We start from the raw sequence: 15,157 nt of genomic DNA on the forward strand, positions 1-15,157 counted from the left end.
GGGGAGGGCAGTTGGGGGGAACCAGGCCTGCAGGGGAGGGCAGTTGGGGGGAACCAGGCCTGCAAGGGAGGACAGTTGGGGGCGACCAGGCCGGCAGGGGAGGACAGTTAGGGGCAATCGGGCCAGCAGGGGAGCAGTTAGGTGTTGATCAGGCTGGCAAGGGAGTGGTTAGGGGGTGATCAGGCTGGCAGGCAGAAGCAGTTAGGGGCAATCAGGCAGGCATACAGGTGAGCTGTTGGGAGCCAGCAGTCCTGGATTGTGAGAGGGATGTCCAACTGCCCGGTGGGATCGGGCCTAAACGGGCAGTCGAACATCCCTTAAGGGGTCCTAGATTGGAGAGGGTGCAGGCTGGGCTGAGGGATACTGCCCCTCCCCCCGTGCACGAATTTCATGCACCGGGCCTCTAGTGATCTAAATGTTAACACATGTTAAATCACTTAAGCATCACAATAATGTACAAAGTAGTTACTATTATGTGAAGTAGTTACTGTTATTCCTGGATGAGAAAACAGGCACAAGAACTTTAGCAACTTGGCTAATTTTTTCATGCCCAGCTACAAAATTGTGGAGCCAGGACTTGAACCCAATCTGGCTCTAGAGCTGTTCTTATATGCGATGCTGGTAGAAAATAGAGTTCCTGCCTGGCCAGTGTGGCTCAGTGGCTGAGCGTGGACCTCTGAAGCAGGAGGTCATGGTTGATTCCCCATCAGGGCCCATTCCTGGGTTGCTGGCTCAATCCCCAGTGGGGGGGGGGGCGGTGCAGGAGGCAGCTGATCAATGATTCTCTCTCATCATCTATGTTTCTCTCTCTCTCCCTCTCCCTTCCTCTCTGAAGTCAAGAAAAATATATTTAAAAAAAAGAAAATAGGGTTCCTAAACTTAACAGTTTACATTTCAACAGAAAACAGGTGTAGTAGATTCTCACAGTAAATGCTATCACACCTAGCTCATGGAAGGTAAATGTTGCATGAAGATAGGAATAAGTTTGTATCAAAATTAATAATAGAGAACATAAGTGGTCTGAGAGAGTTAGTTTGCCTTTCTAAGTCATGTACTTTTACTAAGGTGTAGTGACTTGGGCACTGGGGAGAAGCTGGTTCCTTCCATGTCTTCTAAAATAAGCAGGTCACTTGGCTAACGTTCAGACTCTAAATAGGTATGTGGGTTGTAGCTATTTGACCTGAACCAACTTTAAATTCCCCGGTGTTCTTGCATGATTTCAGTGGTGCTAGAATGAAAAAATTAGTGTTTCTATAAATGCTGTGAAGTTAGACTTCATTAATACTTGGCAAAAAAAAAAAAATACTGTGAGGCTGACAGGAAGGGGATTCGTAAGTATTATATCATTCTTTTGTCAGGGTGTTCTCTTTTCCAAGCAGGAAGTGTTATGACTTGCAATTGTAAGAAGAATGTTGGGTTTCCAGATTGGCATTTTGAGCGTGGGAGGTTCCTTCTCTTAGTGCTGCGAGAAAGAAACAGGTTTGCTCTCGTCTTCCCAGAAGGGTAACTATTTTAAAATTACTTCGTTGGGCTCTAACTTTTAGATTACTGAATATTTAAGCAGAAATTTACTTCACAAAGTTTGAAAAATTCTTATGTGTTTTGGTAGTTAAACATTTGGAGACACTTTCTAAATCTTATTTATTCAAGTTGAATCAAATGTAAGAAAAATTTTTGAAGTTTAGAATCTAACCTGTTCTCTATATGTTGTCTTTGCTTTATTTGGGGGACCATTTTAGCAACTTAGTACTTTTAAAAAATTGGTTTTGATATCCTAATCATATAACCATATCTATCAAGTTAAATGACCAAAAGGTTTAAGTGACAGAAACTATTACTCTGTATTGGGGGGAGGGGGTTTTAAATGCCACTGGTCCCTGTTAAATGGTTTTTCTGTATTCTATGCAATAGAAGATGAGGTAGCTGTCATGACAACATGTCCTGATTAGACTGGTATTCTATCTACTTTTACAAAATGACTTCTGATAAACAGTTGTCCTAATGTTTATTTATACTTTACCAAAAAATGAAAACCATTAGTGGTGACATTTTGGTGGTGTTATTTTATAACATAGTAGTGATAAGTGATTTTGATGTTCACAGAATCACCAGGGTTTTCCATTACATGGTGATCCTATAAGTTTTATTTCTCCTAATTTCAATAGAGCTAGTTATATAAATCCTGAGTATGAGTTAAGGGTAATGTTTCAGGGTGGTTGTACTTAGTATACCTGTATGAAATAAAAAGTGGAATATGAAATAACAATCTAGTTTTCAATTAACAAGTGCTATATTTGAGAACCATATAAGCAGCATACGAAACACTGCAAAAGGTACTTTCAGTGATTAATAGATAAGCTCTCAATTTAGCTCAAAGTCTAAGCTGAAATTGTATCTCTAGCGATTTCTGAGTTGTACATCATAATATTTGATTTGAGCATGTTAACTAGTCTGATCCTGCCTTGTGGTGTGGTGTGGTGTGGTGTGTGTGTGTGTGTGTGTGTGTGTGTGTGTGTGTGTGCGCGCGCGCGCCCGCGCATTGCCCTTCACTTCAATGTTAATTTTCTAAGGAAAGGAGAATGGAAATACCCCTCAGGTGTGAAGATTAATTAATTTCATCAGCAGCAGATACGTTTGGATATTTTTGGAAAGTGTCAAGATTTATTTAGGAAATATGGAAAGGATTAGACCTTTTTAAAAGAAGAGTGCACTATTTCAAGCCAAGCAATTAATATACCTTAGATTTGTTTATTCTTTTTTAAAAAAAATATATTTTATTGATTTTTTTTTACAGAGAGAAAGAGAGAGGGGTAGAGAGTTAGAAACATCGATGAGAGAGAAACATCGATCAGCTGCCTCTTGCACACCCCCTACTGGGAATGTGCCCGCAACCAAGGTACATGCCCTAGACCGGAATCGAACCCGGGACCCTTGAGTCCGCAGGCCAATGCTCTATCCACTGAGCCAAAACGGTTTCAGCATACCTTAGATTTGTAAAGATGGGGGAAGGAGTAGTAGTATTGGTTATCTTTGGATTTGATATAGTTTTCTTCATCACAAGCAAAGGGGCTTTTAGGATGTCATTAAGATGTACATTAAATATCTACAAAATTCTTGTCTGGCAAGAATTTAAAGAATGTCTTCAATCTGACTAAATTGAGTTGAATGTTTCTTTTATTGGAAAAGTTACTAACTTATTTTTAGATAGCCATTGCTTTAAGATCATATCATTTTTATATATATAAAATACAAAAGAAAGGAAAGGAAACTTTCCTTAAAATGGGTATTGGATATTCCTCCAGGAAATGACACAGGCTTGGGTGCCCTTTGGGATTTAAGTGACTCATAGGTATCGGTGCTTGAAAAACAATCAGAATCTAGCATATGATAGATTTTAGAATAAAATAGAGGTACCAGTATTTCTAGAAAATTAAATACTGGGATGTCTGGGGTTTGCTTTAAAATAATTCAGGATAGGGAAAAGGGAGGAAGGGAAGGGGGTAAAAGAAGACAAGGGACAGGAAGGGAATATAGTTGAAGCAGTTGTGGGAAATTCCTGATAAATGTAGACTTTGGATGATGGGTTTATGGGTGTTTGTTTAATTATTTTCTCTTGCCTTTGTATATATTGAAAATTTTCATAATAAAGATTTTAAGTATAGCTTTAGTTTGGGACAATTTACATGTATTTCTAAATGTTACTTTTGTCTATAAATTTCAGGCTTGTCAAAACATAATTTGTACATGGTGTGTATTGTAATGGTGAAAGGTGCTTCTGGATTGCCAGAATTGTTGCAAGTAAAAACTGTTTCTGAAAAAATTCTTTCTGTTTGACTTACAGCTAAATTTTAAGGACAGGTTTCAGACATCTTGAAGAGTTTTGCAGTAGCTTGAAGTATTAATCAAGAGTAGATAGTTAAAACATACTAGCAGGCCAATTGTGTGGGAAGAATGTGGGAACATTATTATGCCTTGACTATTTGGTTCACAGCTTTCTCTAATAGAGTATGCATTTGTAAAACCACATGGACAATTATTTCGCCTGCATAATGTTTAAGTTACGCTCACTTTTCCTATTGCCTCTATCAGAGTTTATTCAACAAACATTTCGTAGGTGCTTATGTGAGCCAAGAAGCAAAGTCAAGGTACCAACACTGCTTCCAAGGAGCTCACACCTTTTTTTTTTAGTGGCTTAGTTGTAGATATTAGAGAGGTAGGAAGAGGGCTAAGACAGTTTGGGTTTAACTCTATACACTCCCCCACGCATGACTTTGCAAATAACAGCCATCTCTGCTCCCCTGCCCTTTTTTTTGAAATATATTTTGATTTCCGAGAGAGGGAGAGAGAGATAGAAACATCAATGATGAAAGAGAATCATCGATCGACTGCTTCCTGCACACCCCACACTGGGGATCGAGCCTGCAACCCAGGCATGTGCCCTGACCAGGAATCGAACTGTGACCTCCTGGTTCATAGGTCGATGCTCAACCACTGAGCAGGCCGGGTTCCCCTGCCCTTCTTAATAACCCTGCATACTTCTCATGCATCCTCAGGGGTTGTTGGAGCGGCATACATGCAGGAGATAGCAATCTCTCCTTCACATTAAATAATAAGCTAATGTTTAATTCTCCTTAAAGTTCTTGGATGAACCCAGGGCAAAAATTGCAGTTATGGGTAGGCTGCTACTTATGGTTGGATAACGGGTAGAGTTAGCCTTTAGTCACTGATGGAGCCTTCCCAAGTTTGTTTCTCAATTGATTTAGAATTTGAAACATGTTTTATCATGGAAATAGTAGCTAAAGTATTTTAGGTCACTTCACAAATGTCTCTCAAATGGTATTCTATGTTAACCTAAAATGTTATGTTTTTGTGTGTTTATTATTTTCATCTAAATAAGTTGTAGAAGCATAGTTACTAAATATATCCAGACTTATGTTCCATCAGCCAGTTGCTTTAATCTTTAGTCACAAATACTGTATAGCCTAACAGCATATATAACAATGCCTTGTGGGAAAATACAGCTAGTTTTATGTAAGATTATGTAGCAGTGTCCCCTGTATAGTTTTACCAATTTTCAGTTGAAATGTCAAGTACCGTAGAACTACCAGATCTAGGCTTGAAAAGCAACCTTGCTGAGGAAAGTGTGCTGTACATGTTGAATATTACTTTCATAGAAGTTTGCTTATCATGTTGTTAACAATAAGCAATTTTTAATAATGCTGAGGTGCTGGAATAATGAACAGTGAAATCCTTTACCACTTCTTCCTTCTGCTTTAACCTTTCCTAAACTTTCAGAACTAGGAACCCATCACACACGTGTGAGGACATTTAGAGTCTGACTCATTTGTTTTGACTTGAAGAGTAACAAATCATTCAATTGAGAAAGAGACATATAACCTCTTAAACTGTTGCAGTTACTCCTTTTCCAAAAGTCTGTTAAAGTTTTCTAGATGGAAACAAACAAAACTTCAAACCACATGCTCCTTGGGAAAAATCAGTTGGTTACAACTAAAAAGCTTTGGGTACCATAGTGATGGCTTATACATGAAAAAAAAAAATCCTAAAATAAAAGGTAAATCACATAGATACTTGAGTGTTTGGTTATGTTTACAGTAACACTAAGTTATTAGTACTGATACAATAGGAGTGGCTATTCACAGCACTTAACATTTAAGAGGCTGAAATTAAGCAATATTAAGGATAGTGCAGCACGAGCAAGTCATATGTAGGAATAAATGTGCCACAAGAGAAATTAAGCATCTGTGCCCTTATTTTTTTTTAAGTATGGTACTGTTTTATTGTCAGTACCCATTTAACACCACTGTTTTGAAGAAAGAACTTTTAGACTGTATACAGGGTGGGGCAAAAGTAGGTTTACAGTTGTGAGTACACAAAACAATTTATTTTTGTGTTTTTATTTATTAATTGTTGTAGATACTAACTGTAAACCTACTTTTGCCCCACCCTGTATATACTCTTTACTGAACCCGTTGCCTATATCCTATATGGTTTGCACAATTACAGTTTTTGGCGATTTCAGTTCAAGTATTAAGTGAATCCCTTATCCTTTAATGAAAACAATTTAGTATTAGCTAGGGAGGGGTCACTATCTACATTTCCTGGCAACCATTCATACTTCTGAATATCATGGTCATGTTTGTTAGGAGCTTTTAAATTATCTTCTATAGGCTATAATAGGCATGGGCCTTCTTTCCACAAAGCAGTGGGTATGTAACCTCTTTGTTAATGTTCTTATGGTCAGAGTAGTTAATTACCTTCTCTCACACATACTCTTTTAATTTTACATTTGCTGCACAGCTCCATCCTGGGCAAAGTCCCTTAACTACCCTAGGCTCTTGTTTCGTCCCAATTACAATTTTAGTAATCATTGGATATTGGGCATGCTGGGAATTATTTGATCCTCAAAGCTTGACAGGCAGTTGGAATATTTTTTGAACCATACCTCTGTACCCAGCATCCAGCAACGGATTATTGTGGGTGTACAAGAGAGGAAGATGAAGTTTAGACTCTGTTGTTGAAAAACAACCTTGAAATAAGACTTGCAGATCAAGTGGTTAGACAAATATTTGTGAGCTGTTCATAAAAGAATAATCTCTTTTTTCCTGGGGAAGATTATTTTCTTCAACCAAAGCTGAGGATCTCTGTGGAGGAGGCAGGTGAATTGAATCAGATAGGATGGTGGATGTCTCAGCCCCACTGTCCTCACATCCACTTATATAACTATAGGTAGGAGTCTATAATTAAATTGCTAAATTTTTTGGCGAGATTTTTAAATGCTGTGGGAGTTGAAGAAAAAAAGCAGAGCTGGAGTCATTGGGAAACATGATTTGGGAGAGGATGAGGCTTCTCCTGAACCTTGAAGTCTGAGTAGAATTTGGATTGGGAGAGAAGAAAAAGGAAGGGGAGAGCATGATAAATGTGAGAGGCAGATACACAGAGAGAGGGTTGTTACTAGGAGAGAGGGAAATGAGGGGCAGGATAAAATAAAAGGTACTGAGTGTTGTTGAAAGGTAAAATGGATTAGATGTGACTAGTAGGACCATTCTAGAGGACCTTGGAATATCATCAGGCATAGATTAGATGATCTGTTTAGACAGAAGCAATTAAAGCTTCCTAAAATGGGGGACTGACATGATCAAAATGGTTGTAGGCACTAGTTGTGGGTTATTTTTTATTAAAATGGTATTTATTGAGAATGCATTGTGTCCATAGATTACACCAAGTGCTCTGGTGAATACAGAGATGAATACACTTGTATCTCTAATAAAGTTTATAGTCTTGTTGGCAAAATATATTCATTCAGTCTTTGTTGAGGAGGCTATATAGCATTAATGGTTGAGAATACTGACTCTGGTGTCAGGCAGACCTGGATTTGAGACCTGGTTCTGCCTCTCTATGTGACTTTCTTTATGCAAGTTATTCAAAATCTCTAAGCCAGTTTGCTCTTCTGTAAAACAGGAATAACAATATCACCTGGTTCATAGAGGTTTACTGAGAAGTAACTTGGATAATGTATATAAAGCATTTAGTACAGTCCATGTAAATAATAAGTCCTCCATAAATGTTAGCTGATATAATATAAACTTACAATGATATGTTATTATATTGTCTAAATTATTATTATTATTACCTACTCTGGAGACACTGTGATAGAGGCTGGGAATATGAGGATGAATGGGATATAGTACCATCCATCAAAGAACTTTGTGTAGTAGTATTAAATGCTATCATTGTGGTTGACTATATTTTCCCATTCAAAAATAGGTACATATGGTCTGAGAGTAAAACGATATTTAAAATTAGAGCTCTCTGAAAGAATCCAGCACTGGCTATAATAGAAGAAAACACAATTCTGTGAGAGTACTGGGAAGAGAGAATTTTTGTCTCAGATGGGACAGTCTGAAGAGACTTCCTTAAAGATGCTCTTGAAGAATAGATAGGAGATGGGTGTAGAGCATTCCACAGAGAAGGACTGAAGATGAGGAAATACATGGTCTGCTTGGGGAATGGGGTATCTTTATAGAGTGTGATTCAAGAGTGCAGTGCACGTAATGGGAAATAACATTGGGAAGATAGGCAGGTATCAATATAGAAAAGTATAGGGCCTTGAATGTTGTGCTTTAAAGTTGGGGCTTTTTTTGTATGGAATATATCATAGATCTGCTCTTCAGAAAGTTAGCAGTGTAAAGATTACATTGGAGGGAGACAAGACTATATAGATTAGCTAAAAAGGCTTTTGGAGTAGGCCAGACATGAAATGATAAAATTGTATGATGGAAGAATCCAGAATGCTTAGTGATTTACTTCACCCCTCCCTCTGTTTCTTGTGGCCAAATTTCAGTACCAAATTTGTAGACCTGGAGACTGAGGAAAGTAGGCAAGTTGAAAAGGAGACCTGATTTAGCAAGAGAGATCATTGAAAGTGGGGAAATAACGTAGCAATAAATTCAACTGTAGACACTCAGACTTTCCTGACTGGAATCTTCCTCACTGAGCTTCCTTCTCCCTTGGCCAGAGGGTCAAGTCCAGTTTTTTGCTGTAGCCCTTCTAAGTTGGACCTGACTTTCTGCTCCAGTTGTCTGTCACAAACCCTAAGCACAGAGCTCCAACCACACTGTCTTTCTCCAGCTCCAGAATGGCATCTCCTCTCTGTCTCTGTGCCTAGAATGTCTTTACCAGTGATATCTGTTTCATGTATGCCTACTTATGTTCTAAGATAAAGTTCAAAAGTTACTTGCTCTGGAAAACCTTTCCTGAGGCCCACCACTCAGTAAACATGACTGTAATAGCATGATAGCACTAATATTATGCCTTTGTTTTTCCATCTGTTTTCCCCACTAGACAGCTCCCCAAGAGAATGGCTTTGGATCCTAGTTCTCTATATCTGCAGCACCCAACACTGCCTGGTACCTACCAAGCCTTCAATTACAGCTTGACTATCCTATATAATCCTATATAATAAAAGCATAATATGCAAATCAATCAACCGAACGGCAGAACAACTGGTTGCTATGACACACACTGACAACCAGGGGGAAGACACTTAATGCAGGAGCTGCCCCCTAGTGGTCAGTGCGCTCCCACAGGGGGAGCATCGCTCAGCCAGAAGCCAGGCTCACAGCTGCGGTGGCGGGAGCCTCTCCTTCCTCCGCTGCAGGCGGGCGGTAAGGAGCGAGGGGTCCTGGACTGGGAGAGCCCCAGACTGCAAGAGGGATGTCTGACTGCGGGCCTAGGCCCAAGCCCTGAGGGGAGCGGGCCTAAGCCAGCAGGCAGACATCCCCCAAGGGGTCCGGGACTGCGAGAGGGAGCAGGCCGAGAGGGAGCAGGCCGGGCTGAGGGGACCCCCGTCCCCCAGTACACGAATCTCGGGCACCTGGCCTCTAGTAAATAAATAAGTGGGTGAATATGGTAGACATTCAAGCTGAAATCTAAAGTCATTCAGAAACACGGAACTGGAGTAGGTGAGCTGTAGCTCAGAGTGTTACACGCCCGTCTGTCATGGAGACTAGTGCTGTTGACTTGCCTAACTAGGGAGGAGGCAGGGTGGCAGTTTCTGTTGGTATAGGTAGGTATGTGAACCGTGGGTGTTCTAAAGCTCTGCCTTTTTTGGATGGAGGAAGGGGATACATACACATCTTTTTTGTTGAATATTCACACATAGCAGTGACTGGTGGTTTTTCTTTTTGTTTATAGTAAAATATTGTATTCTTCCATGTTTTATTCACTCTGTTGCTCTCTTCATGATACTAGCTTAAGTATGTGTTGCCAGATCTCTAATTTAAGGAATCAGCCTTGCTTTCCCAATTCTATTTACCTGGCATACTAGTGGCTGGGATAGTCTATGGTGAATCTATCCCCTGCTATTTTCTTTTAGGTGCCTTTCAATTTCAAGAAAAAAAAATAAAGTTCATCATCAACCAGGGATGGGTTTCCCAACATGTGTGCCCAGCCTCCTGGCCCACGTGGTACTGAATGACACAGATTAGTAAATAGATTACTCAGTCAGCTGCATTCCTAAAGTGAAACACCTTAGGGGAAAACAGGTACCCCCTCCTCATCCCCGGCAAATACCTTTCAGAATTTGAGTAATAGTTTCTGGTAGTTATTTGCAGGTACACCTTTCTCAACAAAGATTTGTGTTCAGGGTTAAGTGTAGTTAAATGAGCCAGTGGAGTGGTTTCATAATTGCCGTATTGTTAGTCAAACTCCGTAATTAGGGATGACTTCATAGGCATAAGATTCCTCTATGGGTGACGCCCTAAATTCAGACCCTGTTGTACACCATATCCTTTTATGAAAAAAACAAACAAACAAGGTTTTGTTTGCTTTTGTTTTATTGCCTTATTTGAAAATCTCTTTTCCTGTGCCTCAGATGTTTAGGGAGAGAGAGGGTTTGCTTTTTCCCTTTATAGAGGAGGCAGGCTTAAGAGTTAGAGACCCATCAAAGTACTTTGCAGATGAGAGAATTGAGAAACATGCAGAGACCCTGGGAGATTTTACTGTTGATTAGTATTTCGTTTGGTAAGTTGAAATGGAAGGAAAATATATTTCTATTTATTTAAAAAATATATTAGCTCTATCTCTGTGTGCGTCTCTCTCTCCATGTAAATAAAGTTAACTTTTGTGGGAAAGTGACTTTCTTTTTGCGTTAAATCACATACTGTGAATTTGAGGTTGAACTTTTTTATTCAGCAAATAATATTTACTGTTTACCTCTTCACCTTTAATTTTTCTTATTTATTTTATTTTTTATTAATTTCTTTATTGATTAAGGTATTACATATGTTTCATTACTTATGAAAAAATGTGCAAATTGTGAGGAATACGACAGTATTGACAAGCTGTTAGCTATTTTTAAAAGTGGTCCTGAAATATTTAGAGTAAAATTTGTTTACTTTTTACTATCTCCTGGCCTCTCTTGAAGTTGTATTTAGAAACGCCTAATGAAGGAGCCAAATGATTCATGGGTAAAAAGTAGCTGACAGGTTTTCTTTAGACCCATCTTCCTTAAATTACTTTGACTAAAGGCTTATAATTTTTATATATGAAGGAGATCTATTATACTCTGTAGTCAATAATTATAGGGCAAATGAGATAACTTTTCATAAATACCATTTAAAAGGTTCTTAGTAGAACTTATGCCTTATACAGGGTGGGGCAAAGATACGCTTACCATTGTTCGTATGGAAAATAACACAATAATTCATAAATAGTAATACAAGAATAAACTCGGTTTCACATACTCACAATTGTAAACCTACTTTTGACCTGCTCTGTACTGTGTTTATGTAACCGCTCACAATTACTTAGCCATTCATTTATTCCCCATTTTCTTTCATTTGTATTTTCTAGTTTTAGCTCATGTACTTCAGAGTAGCATTTAGTTATTTACTTTCAAATAATTATAAATACATTTGAATATATTAAAATGAAAGTCTCCTAACTTAAACTATTATGTTATTCTGGACCAAACTTGCCAGGAAATGTTGTGCGTATATACAGTTCCAGTTCTTTTTTTTATTCTTACTCTGGTATGCCTCTTAATGTCTCCTGTGGATGAAAAGTCTGAGTTACAGGTGTAAAGAAGTCACTTTAAGCTTTCATTGAGGCAGTTAGACAGGACTAAGAAATTAGGAAACTTGCAAGTATAGTTTGGGGTTTTTAATGTTGTGTTGTATTAATACATTTTTAAGCATATGTGTGCCATCAAATCATTTGCATGAGATCTAAATATTTCCTACTTGTGTAAAGAGGAACAAAAGTAATATTTTCCCAGCCTATGTGTGAAGGAATTAACCTTTACAGTTTCCAGAGCCTTCTTCCTTCTGTATCTTTTTGTTTTTTGACATAGTAGGTTTTTTTTATTTATTTGATTTTGAGAGGGGGGAAGGGAGGGAGAGACAGACAGATAGACATCGACATCAATTTGTTGTTCCACCCATCCAGGCACCCATTGGTTGATTCCTGTATGTGCCATGACTGGCCACGGATTAAACCGCAACCTTGCCTGTCAAACCAAGGGAGCTACCCTGCCAGGGCACTTTCTGTATCTTTTATTGCCGCCACTAATTCATTTTGTGTTGAATTGTAGTTGTTTGTATGTTTGACTTCCCTAGATTGTAAATACCTTGAGGGTAGGAACTAGGCAGCTAACAGATGCTTAAAATATTGGTAAAAATTGTGTGAGGATAGAGGTCTATGTGTGCTGGAGGGGCATGAAGAGGGAAAGAGACTTCTGGCCTGTTCAACCCTGCTGCCTGCAAAGGGGAGAAGTGGAAGGATTTAGTCAGAAGCCACTGGTCAGCAGGAATGAAGGGTGGGGCAGGCGGGGTTATGTCCAGAAACGTCTTTGTCTAATTTTCTTCTGCGTGGAAGTGATGTGGTAGTATGAAAATAAAATCAAAAGTCTTTTTTTAAAAAAACTCACATACTTTAGATTATTCCTGACTCTCAAACTACCCAAACTAGAAAGGACTTTTAGAGATAAAGGAGAGGCCACATGTTTTGGATTTTTAGAAGCAGTCTCACTTTCTGTGCCCTTGTTCTGTATGCTATAATCCATGGAGATGGATAATAATTCTGTATTGAAAGCATGATTGCTTAAATACGCATAAAGAAAATTGGAATAAATCCTCCATAGTATTTTTGTAACCACAAGTCTTGAACCTCATATTAATAAAGTATAGAATGCTTTTTAAAAGTGCTATCATTGGGTTGCAGCTTAACTTATGAAAAGATACTTTTTATACTGAATCTGTAAAATACCTGACTTCATAGCTAAGTGAAGATCTTTCTTTACCTTGTAGATCCTGAGACCACTCAGAAAAGTATTTTTACCAAACTTATCTACTGAGAAGTTGTGACATCTTAACATCACAGGTAAGGAAAGTTTGTGAACATGCAAGTTCTGTTTTAGGTTCGTTAAAAGTCTATTTTTATTTAATTATTTTAATCGGTCATTATAAGTGTGTATTGCATTATGGTGGAAAATGAGCTAATACTATAATATGGTCATTTTAAAATTTCCCAGGAACTTGAGAAACCTGTCTTTGAATTCAGTTCTGTGGTCCCTCCGAGCCTAAGTTATGTAATAAGAAAAAAGGGAGTAAGTATATTCACCTCATAAGGCTGTTGTGAGGGTTCAGGGAATGAATATGAAGTTATCTAATGTAGTTCCTGGTACATAGTTGTTGAATGGATGAATTTATTACAGTACTATTTTATTGCTGCCTTACCATGTGCCTGAGACTGTGATGAATTCCAGAAATGACAACTGTGGCTGTGAAAAAGACAGATCCGGCCCAGCTCTCTCTTGAGAGCTTCTCTCTACTGAGTATCAGGCTTAATGTAAAAAAGATGAATTGTGAGTAGTTTTTAAACTTTCTTTTTTTGAACAAGTATGTTTATTGCTCAGCCAGTGAAGGATAACCACAGGGCCCAGAGCATGTTTCCATAAGACAGTGTTAGAAAGGACTTATAGGACTTGAGTTTAGTTGGGTGATTTGGGGAGAACCCAAGGCAGCAGGGTTTATTCTGGATTGGGTGCTAGCTGAAGTCAAGGACAACTCTGTGATTGAATAACTCAGCGAGTCGTATCCACAGGGAGGGCAGCAAAGCTCCCACTGCAATGGGGAAGGCAGCAGTAGTCCCTCTTATTATCTGCGCCTTTTGATATTCTGTGGCTTGGATGATGCTCACACTTTGTGTTTATTTTTTTTAATTTAATAAATCTTTATTGTTCAGATTACTACAATTGTTCCTCTTTGTTCCCCCATAGCTGCCCCCCACCCTGTTCCCACCCTGCCCCCGCCCTTACCCTCCCCACTGTCCTCATCCATAGGTGTACGATTTTTGTCCAGTCTCTTCCCGCACCCCCCACACCCTTTTCCCCCTGAGAATTGTCAGTCCACTCCCTTTCTATGCCCCTGATTCTATTATATTCACCAGTTTATTCTACTCATCAGATTTTTTTATTCACTTGATTTTTAGATTCCCTTGTTGATAGACATGTATTTGTTGTTCAAAATTTTTATCTTTACCTTTTTCTTCTTCCTCCTCTTCTTAAAGAATACCTTTCAGCATTTCATATAATACTGGTTTGGTGGTGATGAACTCCTTTAGCTTTTTCTTATCTGTGAAGCTCTTTATCTGACCTTCAATTCTGAATGATAGTTTTGCTGGGTAGAGTAATCTTGGTTGTAGGTTCCTGCTATTCATCATTTTGAATATTTCTTGCCACTCCCATCTGGCCTGCATAGTTTCTGTTCAGAAATCAGCTGACAGTTGTATGAGTGCTCTCTTCAGTTTTTAAACTTTCAATAACTAACTGCTTTTCTCTTGCTGCTTTTAATAATCTTCTCTGCTTTTAATAATCTTTTGCTCTTGGCATTTTAATTATGATGTGTCTTGGTGTGGTCCTCTTTGGATTCCTTTTGTTTGGGGTTCTGTGCGCTTCCTGGACTTGTAAGTCTATTTCTTTCACCAAGTGGGGGAAGGTTTTGGTCATTATTCCTTCGAATATGTTTTCAGTATCTTGCTCTCTCTCTTCTTCTGGCACCCCCGTAATGTTGGTACGCTTGAAGTTGTCCCAGAGGCTCCTTACACTATCTTCATATTTTTGGATTCTTTTTGCTTTTCTGGTTGAGTGTTTTTTGCTTCTTTGTATTTCAAATCTTTGACTTGGTTCTTGTGATCCTCTAGTCTGCTGTTAGATCTCTGTATATTTTTTTTTATTTCAGTGAGTGTATGCTTAATTTCTAGTTGGTCCTTTTTCATATCCTTGAGGGTCTCGCTAAATTTATCGGCCTTTTCTAGAAAATTCTTGAAAAACCTTATAACCGTGGTTTTGAACTCTATATCCAGTCGTTTGTTTTCCTCCATTTCTTTCATTTGTGATCTATTTCTTTGTCTCCGCATTTTGGCTGCTTCCCTGAGTTGATAGAGTGGCTTTGTGTGCTAGGTGTCCTATATGGCCCAGTGGCTCAGCCTCCCCAGTTACCTGAGGTGGACACTCTTGGTGCACCCCTTTGTGGGCTGTGTGCACAGACTTGTTGTAGTTAAGCCTTGATTGTTGTTGGTATCACTGGGAGGAATTGACCTGCAGGCCAATCGGCTGTGAGGATCAGCTGTGTCTACG

At 38.8% G+C, this 15,157-nt stretch overlaps 1 protein-coding gene across 3 annotated transcripts in view; it reads left to right on the forward strand.

Moving 5' to 3' along the window:
- Positions 1-15,157, forward strand: part of PLS3 (plastin 3) — a 95,396-nt gene that overhangs the window by 37,085 nt on the left and 43,154 nt on the right. The window contains exons 1-2 of one of the 3 annotated variants that reach the window (XM_079765352.1): positions 1,449-1,503; positions 12,828-12,900. The gene's annotated coding sequence lies outside the window, so the exon portion shown is untranslated. Of the gene's footprint in view, positions 1-1,448; positions 1,504-10,469; positions 10,543-12,827; positions 12,901-15,157 lie in introns of those variants that run through there. The other 2 variants (XM_079765351.1, XM_079765350.1) reach the window with 2 other exon arrangements.

Source organism: Cnephaeus nilssonii, assembly GCF_951640355.1.
Source record: "Cnephaeus nilssonii genome assembly, chromosome: X".
In the NCBI taxonomy this organism is placed as follows: domain Eukaryota; kingdom Metazoa; phylum Chordata; class Mammalia; order Chiroptera; family Vespertilionidae; genus Cnephaeus; species Cnephaeus nilssonii.